Source organism: Eumetopias jubatus, unplaced genomic scaffold, assembly GCF_037043125.1.
Source record: "Eumetopias jubatus isolate StellerSeaLion01/CBP00866 unplaced genomic scaffold, mEumJub1_p1.0 scaffold_11, whole genome shotgun sequence".
NCBI lineage: Eukaryota > Metazoa > Chordata > Mammalia > Carnivora > Otariidae > Eumetopias > Eumetopias jubatus.
Window position 1 is genome coordinate 92136144 of NW_028274817.1, and position 15033 is coordinate 92151176.

Below are 15033 nucleotides of genomic sequence, written 5' to 3' on the forward strand. Positions count from 1 at the left end.
ATAAATAAATAAAATCTTAAAAAAAGAAAAGAAAACTTAAATATAAGAAAAAAAATTGTGTCTGTCGAGTTCCCACAGAAGAGACATAGGATATGCCCCTTCCATAAGGCAGCAGGCAACAGGCTGCCTCCCAGCATGGATGCAGGTGGCCGTGTACCGTGTGAAGGAGCCAGGGCAGACATCCGAGGGAGATGGCCCCAGTGTGGTGCAATGAGGGGCCCCGAGCACCCGCACGCAGGGGACCTGGGGGGGTGGGTTTGGGGTTGAGGCCTCAGAGCAAAGCGTGTGGGGGAGGATGGAGGGAGGGAAGGTGCAGAGAGAAGCTCCCTCGCTGGCGCGGCTGGACCTCCCCCCACCATACCATCGGCCTCCTGAGGGAGCCCAGCCACACTAGAACAATCCAAACAGGAGGCCACAGGGCCCCAGCTGGACGCTGCTTACCACATAGTGAAGTGAGAACAAATCCAGAGCAAATACTTGCGATATTTTGAGCTTGAGGACGCCCATGTTTTATTCATGCACATTAGCATGGGGTCTGCAGGCCCCTGGAGTCTGAAGGAAATTAGAAAATCACAGAATGTCAGGGCTAGAAGCAGCCTGGGGGGTGATCTAATCCAGGCCTTCTTTTTGCAGAAGAGGAAATTAAGGCCCACAGAGGGAGGTGACCTGAGGTTACAAAGGCAGCTGGTGTGACCTGAGCTTCTTGCCCTCCTGGCCATGTGCCCTTCTGCCCTCCCTCCCTCCCTTCCATCTCTCAATCTCTCTCTCTCTCTCTCTCACATACACACACACACACACACACACACACACACACACACACACACACACAGAGTTTTTCTCCCCACCTTAAGTTAGTATGAATTTTGAGTCCCTTGACAAAAATACCCCTGACCTAGGCCTGACCCCAACCCTAGTCCTGCCCTGGGCCCTCATAGCACCTGCCCTGCACCCAGGGATTTCCCTGCCAGTCAGGGTGGGTGCCGGGAGTATGACTGATGGGAGCAACCCTGGGTGGGACCCAAGACAGATGGTGCTTTACAGGTGGTTTAAGCAGGACGCCTGGGTGGCTCAGTCGGTGAAGCCTTCAGCTCAGGTCAGGATCCCAGGGTCCTGGGATCAAGTCCCGCATTGCGCTCCTTGCTCAGCGGGAAGCCTGCTTCTCCCTCTCCCTCTGCCTGCCATTCCCCCTGCTTGTGCTCTCTCTCTCTCTGATAAATAAATTTTAAAAATCTTAAAAAAACAAACAAACAAACAAGTGGTTTAAGCATAAAGTACCCAGAGAGCCTTTCAGGGCATTTCCTATTTCCCCGGGCGAAGGCTTTGGGAGCCCAGTGGTATCAGTCAGTGACCAGGCTGAGACCTTCGAGGGAAAGATTTCATCTGCAAGGGTTGTATGGGCCGAATCATGGTCTCTCTCAACCTGGATGTTGGAGCCCTAACCCCCAGTGTGACTGTATTTGGAGATGGGGCCTATAATTAAGGAAATTAAGGTTCAATGAGTTCACGAGGGTAGGGCCCTGCTATGGTGGGGCTGGTGTGCTTCTGAGAGGAGATCCCAGACGGCTGGCTACAGCTCTGTCTCTGCCCTGTGAGCACACGGCAAGAAGGCAGCGTGTACAAGCCAGGAGGAGGGCCCTGACCAGAATCCAACTGTGACCTTGGACTTCCAGCCTCCAGAACAGTGTTCGAAAATAAAGTCCTGTGAAGCCACCCAGTCCAAGCAGATAAGATCGAGGGGGACCGGGCCCCTGGATGTCCAGAGAGACTGCCCCATCCATGCCTTCCCCCGCGCCCTGGCAAGGAGGAGAGGGCCGGCCTCCAGGGCACATGGAAGAGCCCCGCCTCCTGCTGACACCGGGCCCCAGCACAATGAGCAGAACGGGCGGCCTGATCCATCTCCAGGCTCTGGGGTCCGAGGGCCAAGCGGGCAGGTGACAGAGGACAAGGGAGGGCTCAGGGAGGAAGACCAGCTTCTCCGTTCGGGGAGGGCGGCTCCAGCTCCAAGGCCCAGAAGAACTGTAGCTCCAGGCAAGGTTTTCAGTTCCCTCCTGCTACACTGGGTGCAAGGCCTCTCTCTCTCCTGCCCTGGGGCATGGATGCTGGTGCCAATCTAGGCTCTGGCAGGAAGCAGGCTGTATTAGTCAGGCCTCCTCCCGAGAAACAGAACCAATAGGATGTGTATATAGAGAGAGAGAAAAAAATGTATTACAAAGAATTGGCTCATGTGTTTACCGAGGCTGGTAAGTGCAAAATCTACAATGTGGGTCAGCAGGCAAGGGCCCCAGAAGAGCTGATGATGCAGTTCTGGTCTGAAGGCTGTCTGCTGCAGAACCAAAAACAGCTGATGGTGTAGATGAAGGCCAAAGTCCATCTGCTGGAGACTTCTCTCTTGTTTGGTAAAGGCTCATCTTGTTGGTCTACTCGGGCCTTCAACTGATTGGACACGGCCCGCCCGTGTTAGGGAGGACAATCTACTTCATTCAAAGTCCACCAATTTAACTGTTAGTCTCATCCAGAAATATGCTGACAGAAACACCCGAATATTTGACCTCATATCTGGGTACCCCATGGCCAGCCAAGTTGACACCTCTGATTAACCACCACACAGGCCTTGCTCCCACGGCTCTGAGACACACAGGCTTCTCCCTCCTCTCCCTGGAGGGCCCAGCTCTCCCAGCCAGGAGCCTAGGGAAGCCTCTCTTTCCTCTCTGCTTCTCTCCGGTGCCTCACCCCTGCACTGGCTTTCTAAAAGTTCCCTCAGGGCACAGGGAATTTCTTCAACTGCCTTAAGTTTCTCGAAGCAAACTCTCAGCCAAGATGCTCAAGAGGCCATGAGGTAGTGACGGGGACGGACGGGGAAGGAGGGAAACTCTCGGGAAGACACACACACACACACACACACACACACACACACACACACACACACTTCAGAACTCCCCCAAATGCTATGCAGCTACACTGGCAAATGTTACTTATTCAAATGCTCTCCCCCTCCATTGGCAGATGCTACTGTGGGATTGTTTCGAGTACTTTCTCATGAGTCTCTGGAGAGGCAGGGTTATTTATCAGGGCTCAGGTGACCTGCTCTGCACCTGGCTGGCTGCCGGCCTCGAGCAAGAAATTCTCTAAGCTCCATTTCTTCATTGATAGCCTGGGGAGCACAGTTCCCACCCCTGAAGGCCAGGGTACAAGAGAAACCCACTCATTGCTCACCGATTTCCCAGGCACCCGCTCTGTGCCAGGCACCACATGGGGGTGCAGCAGCAACAGGGTCTACGTGGCCTGCTGTCCTGCAGGCAGTGGTCAAGGAGAGAAGACAGGTGGGTAATCCGGCCTAGGGGTGCCAAGTGGGGGTGGGGGGCTGTGTGGGGCTCAGCAGGTACCAACAGGGTTCTGAGCGACTTGGGGCACATGTCTAAGACCAGCCAGTGAGGGCATGCTGGGAAAGCCTTTGCTGTGTGGCCGAGGCCTCAGCCAGGCCGTGTTCTGGGGGCGGAGGGCGGGGGCGGGGGCAGACACTGGGGTGGCTGGAGCCAGGGCCAGGGGCACCCGACAGCTGAGCCTGGGAAAGGTCAGCCTGGACATGTGGCTATGGCTGAAGTGGACAAGGCCTCACATGGCAGGCCAAGCCTTGTGATTTTTTCTGGTGGCAGAGGACTTTCTGTGTGGCAGGAACACAGCCAGGCTGCCGGAAGCCCACTTTGAGGGTAGTCAGAAGGAGGGAGAGAATTCTAAGGGAGCAGCCAGACGGCTGAGTGCTTGCGCTCCGAGCGCCAGCCCTACCTCGGTCACACCTGTGGGAGCCACCAGCCGGCCCCTCGGGTGACACTTGGAGGGTGGGCTTCCCACCAGCTCCTCCCTGTAAGGCAAACAGCTCCAGCCACGCCCAGAGCGGCAGGGGCCAGCTGCCTTCTTCCACCACTCCATCTACTCCCACCGGAGCCTCATCTGCCATTGCCGCGGGCCCCGTCCGTCTAGGTGTCCCTGTCCGTGGGCCTGTCTCCTCTTATTGTGATTAAGGCACTGAGTTCCCTTGATTCACCCAGACACAAGTACAAGTAGTTCCGAGTTACACAGCATGGCGGGCCGCCCTGGTTCATGGATTCCCTGGCCTGGGCCTCTCCCGGCAGGCGATGGTCCAAAAAGACAAGGGGTCTTCCTTTTATGAAGAATCATGTGGTCCCTTTTGAAACAGGGCAGCAAAAGCCACCCCCTAGGAGCCCCTCACCTCCCAACCCTGTGAGCAGACCCCAGAGTCTCCCTCTCATCTCTGTGGCAGCTCAGGATCCAAAGAATTTTTTAGAGCTGGAAGGGACGCGATACATGGACCTCAGACACGAAAGCACAGGCCCCATTTTTCTGATGAACAAGTTGAGGTCAAGAGAGGACGTGACGTGCCCGAGGTCACATATCTGGGGGAAAAGGCGGGCCTCCCCCAGGTATAGCCTTCCTGCTCCCTGCAGAGCCCTGGCCTCCTCCTGCCAGCCAGACTCCTGGCCTTTGGGTAGATGGGCTTTGGAAAACAGCAGGGCGGGGAGCGGCATGGGATTAAGATCTAGCAACTGAAGGGGCGCCTGGGTGGCTCAGTCAGTGAAGCGTCTGCCTTCGGCTCAGGTCATGATCCTGGGGTCCTGGGATCGAGCCCCGCATCGGGCTCCCTGCCTAGCAGGGAGTCTGCTTCTCCCTCTGCCCTTCCCCCTGCTCATGCTCTAATAAAAAAATAAAATCTTAAAAAAAAATTATAGTACTGACCTTGTATGGTGTCTTCATGCCATGGCACCCAAACAGTAGGGAGAGTGCTCGAGGTGGGCTCCCACATGCCAACAGAGGAGCCTCGCAGACACGCGGTTGAGCTAAGAGCCCCAGCAAGACGGCAGGATGACGGGGAGATACAACGTTGACTATGCCCGTCACAGAGGGTTACAGAGCGGCACGCGGCTGTGTCCTACAAATATAAAGATGCATAGAAATGACAGACGTGAAATTCCCTTTGGTGGTCACCTCTGGAGTAGAGGCAGGAGATGCTCGCAGGAGGGTAGGGACACGGGGCTTGCTCTGTATCGGCAGTGTTTGATCTCATTCAGTGCAAGAAACACGAATCAATGTATTGCGTTAAAAAAAAAAGGCGGGGGTTTTACTGAGGTAAAATTCTTATCACATAGAAGTCACCATCTGAACCACGTTAAAGTGTGTCATTCACATTTTTTAAAATGTAAGCTCTACGCCCAATGTGGGGCCCGAACTCACGAGCCCCAAGATCAACAGCCGCACGCTCTACTGACTGAGCCCGCCGGGCGCCCCGGATCATTCACAGGTAAAGAGTACAATTCTATCAGTTTTCCAAAGTGGTTGCACCATTTTTGTGCCACCTGCAGACGTCGTATGAGACCGTCCGCCCTCTTCCTCTGTCCTCCTGCCCCTGGCTTGTTCATCTTTCAGATTTCAGCTGACACACATGTCCCCCCGGGGAAGCCCTTTCCTGTACCCCCAAAGCCAGGACGGGGCCTCCGCCAAAGGCTCAGAGACCTTGCGCTGTCACCATGCCCGTTCACCGTTCAGAGCTACTGGTTTAGCATCTTTGTCGGCTAGGCACGCCACTCTGGGCACTTGAGGGCAGGGGCTGCGTCTTCCTTTAGTGGTAGAGGTACGAGCCTACAGTTGGGCCCCCATCACTGAACAAGTATTTCTTGAGTACCACCTCTGTGCCAGACACTGGGCATCTGGGCACATGCAGCAGTGAACAAAACAGGACTCCCTGCCCACCTAACGCTGCCATGTATATTTGTTGAATAAAATGATTGTTGAATGAATGAATGAATGAATTCAGACTGATGGAAAACCCCACAGAAAAACATCTCAGCCTCCTGGCTCCCTATTCCCCTCCCCACTAGGGGCGCTTGGAAGCAGAGGGAAGTGAAAACGTAAAAGCAAGCACCTGCTCTTGAGAAAATGCAGGCAAAGGATGCCTGGGTGGCTCAGTCGGTTAAGCATCCTGCCTTTGGCTTGGATCATGATGGATCGAGTCCCGTGTCGGGCTCCCTGCTTCTCCCTCAGCCTGCTGCTCCCCCTGCTTGATGTGTGCGTGCTCTCTCTCAAGTAAGTAAAATATTTTTTATAAAAAATAGAAAATGCAGGTAAGGGGGCCAAGGGTGGTGGTGGGGGAAGGGGTCTGGGAGTTTCCATGCACCACCCAAGGGACCCTAGTGCAAGCAGCTCCTCTTGATTAATTTTGCTGGGGAATCTGCCGACATGGTAGGGGAAAATTCCTGCTCTCTCTGAGGCCCATGCCGCAGCTCAGCTTCTCCACAATCATCAACCTACCTCATCCCTCCGGTGCAGACAGAGTGTAATGAAAACAATGGATGCACAAGCAAAGTTCATGCCTAATTCAGCATGGGGGGGCAGCGAGAAAGCTGGGATTTCTCCCCCAGGCCCCTCACTTTCCGCCCCTCTCCATTCTCATCTCACCCCCCTGGGCAGTGGATCTCAGGGTGTGGTCCAAGTGCAGCAGCACGGGCAGCACCTGGCAGCTTGTTAGAAATGCAAATTCTCGGGGCGCCTGGGGGCTCAGGTGGTTAGGCGTCTGGCTTTTGGTTTCCGCTCCGTCATAATCTCAGGGTCACGGGATCGAGCCCCATGTTGGGCTCTGCGCTCAGCGGGGAGTCTGTTTGAGATGCTCTCTCTCCCTCTGCCCCTCCCCACCCCACTCTCTCTCTCCCTCAAATAAATAAAATAAAATAAAATAAAAAAGAAAGAAATGCAAATTCTCAGGCCCCATCCCAGAGCTAGGGAATCAGGTGCTCTGGGGGTGGGGCTGGCTGGCTGTGTTTAACAAGCCCTCCAGGGGGTTCTGATACCAGCTAGCCGGCTGCACAAGGGCTGCACGAGGAATCATCCGGGGAGCTTCAAAAGCTGCTGATGGCTGGCATCCCCCACCCTTAGGGAATCTGAAGTAATTGGTCTGGGAAGACGCCAGGCGATTCTAACATGCACCCACAGGGCACGCCTGAGATCCGCTCCCCTGGTTCTGTGATGGGGCAGAGAAAAAGAACTGCTCACCTACCTACAAGGGGTTTGTTTCTGCACTGACCTGACCTAGCAGGGTGTTTCCGGCACTTGAGTGCATCGGAATCCCCTAGAGGCTTGTTAAAGCGGCTGCCTGCGTTTCTGATTTAGCAGGTCTAGGGTACACGGAGAATTTGCATTTCTAACCAGTTCCCAGGTAATGCTGCTGGTCTGAAGACCTGAGAACCACTGCCCTAGATAATCCTTAGAACAGCCCTCCGGGGTCAGGAGCATTACCCTCATTTGCCAAATAGGGAAAGTGAGGCACGCGGCAGCCAAGTGACTCACCCAAGGTCACGTAGTCCGTTGTGGAACTGGATGTGAAACCAGTCTGTCAGCCCCGGAGCTCACGGTCCTTCCTGGGTGACCTGTGTTCAGCATGGGACCAGGATTTGTTCTGAGGAAAATCCTGAGCTCTTTCCCCCCGCCAACACCTTCCTCCCAGTCCCCCTCTTTGGAGCCAGCAAGAGGGTGGCAGCTTCGGATGCCTTTCTTTGTGCTGACAAAGACTCCCATCCAAGTACTAACCAGGCCCAAATAACTAGGCCTCAACCTTGGGCTCTGTCCTTGGCCCAGTGGCTCTACCCGCTTAATCCAGTTTCAGCAAGAAGCCTGGTGAGTCAGTCTAGCCCAAATCCCCCACCCTTGCTATCTGATCAAATTTCTCACCCCCCACCCTCACTACGCCAACACCCTGGCCCCCTTCAGCAAAAATCCCATCAAGTTGGTTTAGCCAGGATCCCCTTTACCCTGGGCATTTCCTCTTGGTCATTCCAGTGACTCCTGCCCTACTCCTTGGCCATAAATCTCCACCTGTCCAGTTGTATTTGAAAGCAAAGTGGTCTCTCTCCCCCAGTGCAAAGCCCCACAGCAGTGGTCCCTATGCACATCAGGAAGGTCCTGAATGAAGTCCGCCGCCATCTTTAACAAGTGCCACCATTTTCTCTTTAACAAGTGCTCACCTTCCTCCAAGGTCTCTCCCCCAGCTGCTCGGTGCCTTCTGCTGGCCCTGCTTCTTTGGGGCCAAGGGCCCGGCTCCCCTTGGCTTCCCTTAAGTCCCCTTCACTTTGCCCTGGCACCCTACCCCCTCACAGACCAGCATTTGCTAACCGCGGTCGCCTTTGCACTAAGCACAGTTGGCTCTTGTCTCTTTGGAGCGCACCTGCCTTCCACATGGGGAGACCTTACCCAGGATGTTAGCGGACCTCTCAGGATGGAACTTACAGCATTAATGTCAGAACCCAAGATCCCTCAGACAGCCACTCATTTCAAGTTTACCGGACATCTGCAGAGCACATCCCATGCTGGGTGTTGGGGACTAAATTGATGGAAGACTTTCAGCACTGCTTTTTTTTTTTTTTAACCGAGGAGACTGGGAGACAAATGCTTTAGGAGACCGGGGAACACAAGCTGGGGATTCGGTCTGGGCTGTTCATTGCTGCCTAGAGCGGAACCAGGCCCATAGGTGCTCAACAAGTATTTGACGAATGAATGAATGAATGAATGAATGAATTGAATTGAATGGTGAACCTGCCTGAGAGATTGCCCTTTTCTTTCTCCCCCCATGTTAGCCGAGCCCAGAATGTTCTAGCCTGTTGATGTGAATGATGTGTCTGTTTGGGGGTGATGGTCGACTGTGGGCACTCAGAGGGCATTTATCCAGAAGTGCCCATTCCAAACCTTTACTGCAGCCTCTGATCTCCCACTGCCCCAGTGCTGGGCTCCCAGAAGGGGCTTGAGAAGTACTCAGGAGTCCCCAAGGAGACAGTGGAAGTCAAACAAATACCACGCACGAGATGAGCAAAGCCACTGAAGGAGAAAGGGCGGGGGAAGCTAGAGGAGCGGCCGATGGGTGAGCCGCAGCTGGGGAGACCAAACCGTCTTGGCAGTCCCCAGAGTGTCCTGAGTTTAGCACTGGAAGTCCAGAGGCCCAGAAAACCCTGGGTCCCAGGCAACGCTGGACTCGGGTTACCCTAGCTGCTGGGGAAGGGAAAGGGTGGGGTCTGGGCTTCACAGGAAAGGAGGCCTGGGGAAACCGGAGAGAAAGAATAAAAGTGCTAAATTCTACAATTACTTGTTTACACGCCTGAGGTCAGGGGCTGGATCTGGTTCAACTCCAGATGGCCCACCAGGGGAGGTGGCCTGTTTAAGGTTTCAGATTCTGCAATCCGCAGACCAAGGTTTCCATCTTCTTCTGAGCCTCCATTTTTCTCAGTTGTAAATGGACCCAATGACATTACTTTCTTGCAGCGCCTGGAGGACTCAGTGGGTTAAGCGTCTGACTCTTGATCTCGGCCCAGGTCTTGAGCTCAGGGTCCTGAGTTCAGGCCCCGTGCTGGGCTCCCCGCTGGGCATGGAGCCTACTTAAAACACAAACAAAAAAACCCACAGTACTTTCCTCTCAGGTAAAACAAGAGAAATGTAAACTGCTGGGCATATAGGAAATAAAGTGTTAGCATTTTTGCCTGGCCAAGACTGCGTGCTCGGTAAATATGTGACCCTTGATGGCCCCCTGATGAAGAGAGTGGGGTAGAAGACTGGGGCGGGGGGGGCGTGCGGTGATCTTTGTCTCCGGCCCCCAGCCCCCTCTCAGCCCCTGCTCGGGGAGGGGCAAAGAACACAGGTCTTCCCCTGACCTTTATTGATGGCGCTAAGAGTATCAGGAGAAGCAGGTGTTAATCCAAGAGGGAGTCAGGTCCATGGATGGAGAGATGAACCTTCCGCCAGCCTGGCTTCTCCCTTCTCTGCCCTCCCCCACCCCAATGCTCTTGTCCCTAGCTTCCATCCTCAGTCACAGCCCTGCTCCACCAGCTCTGGCTCCTACTCTGGCCCACACGCAGGTGGAGAAAAGCCCCCAAGCACGCTGACCGGGCCCACTTGAAGTTAATGACTGAGAACTTCCTCCGCACCGTCAACACTGCCCACTCTTCATCCCGTATTTGCCCAGTCCATTTGCCTTTCCACTTTCCTAGGGGACAATCTCCCACCTCCCGTGATGTCTTCATACCTCCAACATCTCCTCCATCCTCACTCAAGGCTGATGGCCTCGCCTCCTGGCTCACCCAGCCGGCTGAAGAGGACTTCTGCAGCCTCCACCACCCCAGCTACCCGGCCACTGGGGACACACTGTCCCCTGCTCCCACCTCAAGCCAACACCATGCCCTGTCGTCCACACAACGAGGGGGGCTCTCTCTCTCCTGTGGCGCTAATCATTCCCTCACAACTACATCGGTCTCACTAGCATACAAACCTTTCTGGTTTCTTCCATCTTAAAGAACTTTCCCGTGAGCTGGCCTCCTCTTGCAGCTACGGCCCCATGTCTCTGCTTCCCGCAGGAGCAAAATATTCAAAAGAGTTGTCTATCTGCGCTGCCTTTTTCTTTTCTCGCTTCTCTCTTTCTTTTTCCTTGTGGAATGTAAAGCACCTAGAAGAGTGCCTAAGACAGTAATGCCCTCATATGACTGAGCAATTCAATCCTCGGATACAGACCCAAAGGTATTAAAAGCAAGAACTCCATTAGAGGGGCGTGTGGGTGGCTCAGTCGGTGGAGCATCTGACTGTCATGTTCGGCTCAGGTCATCATCTCAGGATCCTGCGATCAAGCCCCGCGTCAGGCTCTGCGCTCAGCACGGAGTCGGCTGCTCTCCCTCTCCCTCTGCCCTCCCCCCAGCTCGCACACGCTCGCTCTCTCTCAAATAAATAAATCTTAAAAAAAAAGAGAGAGAACTCGAATACAGCATGCCAACATTGTCCAACCGTGTTCACAGCATTATTGCAATAGCTCAAAGGTGGAAGCAACCCAAGAGTCCATCGATGGATGAATGGATAAACAAAGTGAGGCATACCTACACCATGGGATATTAGTCAGCCATACAAAGGAAGGAAATTCTGACACATGCTACAACATGGATGAATCTTGAAAACACTGTGCTAAGTGAAATAAAGCAGACATAGCAGAACAGATATCGTGTGATTCTAATTCCATGACATATCTAAAACGGGCCATTGCATAGTGACAGAAGGTAAAACACAGGTCACCAGGGGCTGGGGGGAGGGAGGAGGGGAGGGCTTGATGGTTACCAAGTTTCTGTTTGGGGTGATGCGAAAGTTTTTTGATGACTTTAGGTGTGGTGATGACTTTTTTTTTAAGATTTTATTTATTTATTTATTTGTGCGCACGCACGCGCGTGCACAAGAGAGAGACAGAGCGAAAGAGAGAGAGAGAGTACAAGTAAGATGGAGAGGCAGAGACAAAGAATCTCAAGCAGACTCCGAGCTGGGCACAGAGCCTGATGCGGGGCTCGATCTCATGAGCCTGAGCCCATGACCTGAGCCCAAACCAGAAGACAGACACTTAACCGAATGAGCCACCCAGGCGACCCTGTGGTGATGACTTTGTAGATATAATACAAAAGGCAGAATCCATAAAAGAAATAATTGATTAAGTTGGAGTTCATGCCAATTAAAAACTTCTGGTCTGGAAAAGACAATGTAAGGGGTGGGCAGACAAGCCACAGAATGGGAGAAAATGTTTGCAGAAGACTGTTATCAAAAATATACAAAGAACTCTCTAAACTCCACAATAAAAAAACAAAACAACTAGATTGAAAACATGGGCCAAAGATCTTAACAGACACCCCACCAAAGAAGATAAACAGATGGGATTAAGTATATGAAAAGATGCTTTACATCATATGTCATCAGGGAAATGCAAGCAAAAGAATAATGAGATACCACTATGCACCTGTTAGAATGGCCCAAACCTGTAACGCTGACAACATCAAATGCTGGCGAGGATGTGGAGCAACAGCAACTCCTATTTATTGCAGCTAGAAATGCAAAATGGTACAGCCTCTTAGGCACAAAGTTTGGCAGTTTCTTTTATAACCCTGAACATATTCTTGGGGCATCTGGGTGGCTCAGTTGGTTAAACGTCCAACTCCTGGGGGTGGGGGGATGGGTTAGCCCGGTGATGGGTATTAAGGAGGGCACATACTGCACGGAGCACTGGGTGTTATATGCAAACAATGAATCGTGGAACACTACATTAAAAACTAATGATGTACTGTATGGTGACTAACATAACATAATAAAATTGAATTAAAACAAAAAACGTCCAACTCTTGATTTCGCTCAGGTCATGATCTCAGGGTTGTGGGATCAAGCCCCACATCAGGGTCCATGCCAAGCGTGGGATTCTCTCTCTCCTCTCCCTCTGCCCCTCGACTAACCGCCCCCTGCCGCTCACACGCATGCTCTCTCTCTCTCAAAAAAACAATTCAGAAAAAAACAAACACTAAACATACTCTTAAGCCAGGAAACCTGGCCAGTTACAACCTTTTTATAGTCGTCGTCTTAGGCACTACCCACGTGAAATACTGGGTATAGTTGCAATGACTGAGCAGTGATTGCTTCCATCCTCACAACTTTTTCTCTTAATTTTATTTTATTTTATTTTTTTTAAAGATTTTATTTATTTATTTGACAGAGAGAGACAGCGAGAGCAGGAACACAAGCAGGGGAGTGGGAGAGGGAGAAGCAGGCTTCCCGCGGAGCAGGGAGCCCGATGTGGGGCTCGATCCCAGGACCCTGGGATCATGACCTGAGCCGAAGGCAGACGCTTAACGACTGAGCCACCCAGGCGCCCCTCTCTTAATTTTAATTAAAAAAAATTATTTATATATTTTGAGAGAAAGAGAGAGCACACACAACTGGGGAGAGAGAGGGAGTGGGGGTGGGGGGGTCAGAGGGAGAGGGAGAGAGAATCTTAAGCAGGCTCCATGCCCAGCACAGAACCCCCCACGGGGCTCGATCTTATGACCTTGAGATCATGACCAGAGCTGAAAATCAAGAGTTGGACGCTTAACTGACTGAGCCACTGGGCGTCCCCATCCTAATGGCTTTGAGCAGTTCCACATGGATCTCTGCAAAAGCCACACCAATGACTCTGAAGAAGACATCTTTATTGGTTTGTCTTCCTCAAGTTTCCCTGAGAGAGAGACTTTCCCACTGGTCGATTGGACAATGCCACACTGACACCCCTGCACTCTGAGGGTCCTGGCAGCAGACCCCACCCTTGACCTAACCCCACAAGCTTAGCAAAGACTAACTCACAGGGTGAAAAGAAGTGCAATATAGTTACAGACAGAATGGCATTCAGACATCATACTTACTTCTCCGTGTGGAGGCAGCTGAGACTATTCTTGATGGATGGTCCCCCTGGTCATTCAGCAGGATTGGCTGTAAAAGTTGAACAGTGTGTGACATTTTGGGCAGGGAGAAACCTGGCATGTCTTATGGCTCATCTTTCCTGTAATCTATTTCGGAACATCCTTAGCACACTTTACCAGCTTTTTATCGTCTGCCCACTTATTGGGGAGCATGGGGAGGACATCAACAGTAGGATGAGGTTCCTGTCTATAAATCCTTTATATTCAACTGAGGCAAAAGGTAGACCCATTACCAGAGATAAGTGACTTGCAATGCCCATGCCATAAATGAATTGCCTGTTGAAGATCTGAGCAGGTAACAACACAGATCTGAGCATATCAAGAGAGTTTGCAAAGGAGTCTATCACAATCCAAAAGTCCTGTCTCTGGATTGGTCCTGCAAAATTTTTGGCCAAGATTTCACGGCCCTTCCGAGGGAGAAGGAGGTGCATTTGCTGAATAAACTGCAAATCCTAGTGGTTCCCGGCATGCATCAGCAATATTGCTGTCATTTCAATATTAGGCTCTATTCTCATGTTTTCCTGTGACTGGTTCTCTGATATATGTACTGTGGCCAAGGTAACAATTTGACCATCTTTCTGGAATAATTGCACCTTTGGTGAGACTATATTGTGACAGGCGTAGTTACCAATTATTGATATATCAAAACGAGTTGACCTTCAGTTTGCACATTCAGCTCTTATTGAAAGCAACTGCAAATACTTGTTGGCTTGATCCTGGCAGAACTCTGTAAAATAAAGAATAGCAACAAAAACCATGGGCATTATTTTAAAAATCAAAAGCTGATTCTGTGAAAGATTTTTTAAAAACAGACCTCTGGCAAGCATTATCAAGAATAAAAGAGAGACGAGGTGAATAAATAAAATATAGAAAGATAAGGAAGAAATAAAAACAAACACAAAAGTGATGATTAAAAAAGAAGAAAAAGCATTTTTTTAAAAAGATTTTATTTATTTATTTGAGACAGAGAGAGAACACGCGAGCAGGGGGAGGGGCAGAGGGAGAGAGAAGCAGACTCCCCGCTGAGTGGGGAGCTGGATGCAGGGCTCGATCCCAGGACCAAGGGATCACAACCTGAGCCGAAGGCAGACGCTTAACCGACTGAGCCACCCAGGCGCCCCAAGAAAAAGCATTTTGAGTAACTGCACTAATAAAATTAAAAACAAAAATGAAGTAAGTCCTAGAAATATATAAAATGTCAAAATCTGATCAAGAAGGAGATGACGAATTCCAGGCCACGAAGTCTGAAGAGACTGAAATGGTAGTCAAAGAAATCTAATGGGAGAAGATATTTGCAAATGACACATCCAATAGAGTTAGCGTCCAAAATACACAAAGAACTCATATAGCTCAACACCCCCAAAAAACAAATAATCCAATTAAAAAGGGGGCAGAAGACACAAACAGACATTTCTCCAAAGATATCCAGATGGCCAACAGACACATGAAAAGATGTTCATCATCACTCATCATCAGGGAAATACAAACCAAAACCACAATGAGATATCACCTCACACCTGTCAGTATGGCTAAAATCAACAACACAAGAAACAACAGGTGTTGGCAAGGAGGTGGAAAAAAAGGAACCCTCCTGCACTAGTGGTGGGAATGCAAACTGCTGTAGCCACTGTGGAAAACAGTACGGAGGTTCCTCAAAAAGTTAAAAATAGAACTACCTCATGATCCAGCAATGGCACTACTGGGTATTTACCCAAAGAATACAAGAACACTAATTCAA

General features: G+C 51.3%; 1 long non-coding RNA gene across 1 annotated transcript; it reads right to left on the bottom strand.

The window, feature by feature from the left end:
• Positions 1–276: 276 nt before the first annotated feature.
• Positions 277–11988, bottom strand: LOC114216832 (uncharacterized). The gene is made up of 4 exons (XR_003610843.2): positions 9140–11988; positions 7354–7433; positions 4753–4945; positions 277–552 (listed from the first exon to the last, which is right to left on the bottom strand). It is a non-coding gene; the product is annotated as an uncharacterized LOC114216832 (long non-coding RNA).
• Positions 11989–15033: the final 3045 nt, after the last annotated feature.